Source organism: Piliocolobus tephrosceles, chromosome 6 (assembly GCF_002776525.5).
Source record: "Piliocolobus tephrosceles isolate RC106 chromosome 6, ASM277652v3, whole genome shotgun sequence".
NCBI classification, from domain to species: domain Eukaryota; kingdom Metazoa; phylum Chordata; class Mammalia; order Primates; family Cercopithecidae; genus Piliocolobus; species Piliocolobus tephrosceles.
Genome location: NC_045439.1, coordinates 24,842,182 through 24,845,832, shown reverse-complemented (window position 1 = coordinate 24,845,832; position 3,651 = coordinate 24,842,182). Strand labels below are relative to the sequence as shown.

The window sequence follows — 3,651 nt, the reverse complement described above, 5'->3', positions numbered from 1 at the left end:
AATGCATACAATTTATACTACATTATTATTTGATAATTTATAGGTGCCTTTTAAGATATGAATGTTTCCAAGTTGTGTACTCTGAAACTTTGCTATAGGGCTTTTCAGTGACTAGGTTTTCCCAGTCACTGTCTATGCATACATCTTCTACTTCAGTGTCTGAACAATGTCAGGAAAACTGAAACTTAGAAATAAACAAAAGGGATTACTGCATGTTTAAGCCCTAGTCTTGGCTTGACTTTCTGTTGACTGGACTGTTTTACAATTCTTAGGGGCACAGGTTAATTTGTTAATTTTGTCCCATAGAGATGCAAATAATACCTGTCTCTTGGAAGTGCTAACCTCAAAGGTTATGGTAAGACATTAGTCAATTTCATATGTAACCCAGCAATCTTATTCTAACATTCATTTATTAAAATGGCTATATACACCTCACTTGTTCCTTCATTAATTAATGAGTTGAATAAAACCTTTGGCATATCATTCACATGAGAGTCCTGATTTTACCTTTTTAAAAATGTTTTAAAATGCTGAAATGCTTAAGTAGGAGTTTAATCAATGCATTGTGAAATTGAATTGATGAAGCAAGTGATAAAGTTTTATTTCTGAAGAGACAATACATCCTGCAAGTGTAAAACAGAATAATCAATACATGAAATAACACGTGAAAAACCCTAAGTAGTAATAATTTCAGACAGGAACAAGCCATGCTGATTTGGATGCTCTTAGTCACGGATTATGAGGGTAATCACTCAACAGACATCTTCAATTGCTTTTCTCCTTCCTGTGCATTTAATCAACGAAAATAGAGGTTCAGAATGATATGCCAATAGTGGGAGGAACCACAGCAATGGAATCAAACAATCAGTTCAAATCTTGGCTCTGCCCTTAGTAGCTGTTCTCTGTAAACTGGAGTTAATAAATCCCTATGAGAAGTGTCTGGTATATAACAGGTGCTCAATAAATGTTAGTACTCTTCCTCATGAGCATCTCAGAGGATAAGAGGTGGACAACTGCAACCCAGATTGGAAACCTGAGTTATGGAGAAAGAGTTAAAATGACTTAATACTGTCTATATAGGGCCATAAAAACACCATCTGCTAGCTCTAGCCAGTTAAGCTATTACAAAGCTGACATGCACTAATGCTACACTGATAGGAAAGGAATGGCCAAGGTTTTGCTGTTTCTATCATTATTCGATGAGCTGCCATCTCGGGGCCAGTCGCCAGTTTACCCATCATATAACCTGGTTGTTCAATGTTTAAAGATTTATTTTAGTCCTTAAATATTTATACTCTCCCCCAACCTTTTATTGCCATAGTTACTGCTGAAGAAAAAACAAGACTCAGGAGGTTACTGTGTGGTATATCAGCAGTTCTAGGCTTTATCGTTAGATTGGGGTATGTTTTATGTTGAATTAGACTCAGATGAGTGGATTAATATTAAACTCTCATTTTGCATGATGAGGCTAGATGTGCCTCAGAGAAAAGGATAAGGTCTATTCCTTTTCATATTATCAGTTAGTGAAGAAAAGGCCGCTTGCTCTGCAGTGCACATTGCTGAGCCAGAAGTGAATAGCAGCAGATTCTGGATCTTGGCGGGGGGCGATTTGCCTCCAATAAAATGTGTAGCTGAAGTTTGTCCCAGTGGCAGAAGTGAGCTCAATGATTGCGCCTGCTGCCTTTCATAACACCTGCATTTGGATCCTTGGTACCCATTAGGCATAATGATGGGCTGATTCCACATCCCTGGGACATTTGGCCTCATTTGGATGATTAAAGAGAATGAAATATATGTCCCAGACACCTGCCAACTTGCAATAATAATAGCCTGTATTTACATAATATCTTTCTCTAAGGATCTCAACGTCCCTTGTCTTTGAAAATCTATTTCTGAGAGAGAGGGGGAGATAATCTCACTTCTGTTTTGCAGAGTTTTAGAGCCATGGTAAGATCTAAATATTTGGCCATTTTGGTAACTATTCTGTGTTCCAAACTTTGCTGCATATTGAAACCAACTGGACATCTGTCACAAATATGGATACCCAGCTCCTAAGCCTAGGCATTCTCATCTAATTGCTCTGGGGTTGGGGTTGGGTGATCACCTGGGCATCAGGATTTGTAAAAGCTCCTTAAGTAACATGAATGTACAGAAAAGCCTGCGGACCACATAGGTAAAGGCATTTGGTCTGAGACATTTCTGCGAAGTATTAGCAGTAGGAAACATTCACACGGCTGAGCTATTAGAATTACTCTTCCCCACTGGGTTCTTCAACCTTTTTGCTGTTTTCATTGTGGACCAACCCTATTAATAAGGAAGACAGACATTTAAAATATAGCTCAATGCCTGAATTCTCTCACCTTCAGCCAACAGTAGGTTAGGTCAGATCATTGTCTTCCAGTAGGAACTGTACTTTGGTGGAGTAATCTAGAGAGAAGATAATTAAATCAACACATAACTGTAGTTTTAAAAGATGACAAGAAAAAAATCATCCCCTGGGAACTCTATATACAGCTGTGTGTGTAGCAAATATTTAGAAACTAGCATTCCATTCAGTAAACTGGTGTTTTAAGGAGGGAAAACGTAAAAGGCCTTTTAGTGACCGTGGGGGAAAGGATTCCACAAGTCATGCATGAGTTTAACAGGGGTTTGTGGCGGTGTGGCTGGGGGACTTTTATCCTTAAGCTTATTTATTGTTCCTGGACTTTCACAAAGATGTTCAGCCATGGCAGAGGGTTGGAAAAGCCAAGAAGCAATCAGTATGTCCCTGCATTACTGCTGGTGATTCGACTATGACTTCTGGTGTGGGACCAACTTCCCTTGAAAATGTATGGATCTGATGGTGACAATTACAGGGCTATTTTCTGGAAGCAGCTGTTGCCTGCGGGGAGTAAGACTGGCTTCTCAGATGTTGAGCTGCCTTTCCATCTGCTGAAAGGAAGAGGAAACAGAAGTCAAAGACAGAACAACTACAAAAAGTGGAACCTGCACAGAAACAACAGAAAAGAGAGGAGATGATGGGAGAGAAGGCAATAAAACCTTAATTAGTTACCAGGAAGAGTTCATTCTCTTAGTGTCTTTGGCACTAAAGATAAAAGTCACGTCCTCCACCGCCACTAATGGAAAGGAAATGAAGTGATGAGAAGATGCATTAGGGAAGCCTGAATCTGGGCCAGCTCACTGGTTCTATGGGCCCCTGGAAGACCCTAGAGTCTCATGACTCTCTGTGTCTCAAGTGAACAGTTCCCTCCTTGCTATAGTCCCTTTGGTGCCTCCTAAGTGTTAGAATATTTTCAATTTAATTCTGGAGGCACGAGGACATCCACGGACACTTAGAATATCTGAGCAATTCTCAGCAGACATTAGGTGAGTTTGCTGTAGGGCGTCCTAGTTTCCCAGGGCTGCCCTAACAAATTACCACAAATTGGGTGGCTTAAAACGACAGAAATGTATACTCTTGCAATTCTGGAGGCTAGAAGTCTAAAGTTAAGGTGTCAGTGGGGTCGTGCTCCCTCAGAAGACTTTAGGAAAGAATCCTTCCTTGCCTTATCCCAGAGGTGGCTCCTGGCGATCTTTGCCATTCTGTGGCTTGGAGCTATATTAGTCCAGTCTTCGCCTTCACCACTGTCTTCCCTGTGTGTTTTCCTATGT

The 3,651-nt window shown here is 40.4% G+C and overlaps 1 long non-coding RNA gene across 1 annotated transcript; it reads right to left on the bottom strand.

Moving 5' to 3' along the window:
• Positions 1-576: 576 nt before the first annotated feature.
• Positions 577-2,931, bottom strand: LOC111538172. The gene is made up of 2 exons (XR_002730241.1): positions 2,361-2,931; positions 577-784 (listed from the first exon to the last, which is right to left on the bottom strand). It is a non-coding gene; the product is annotated as an uncharacterized LOC111538172 (long non-coding RNA).
• Positions 2,932-3,651: the final 720 nt, after the last annotated feature.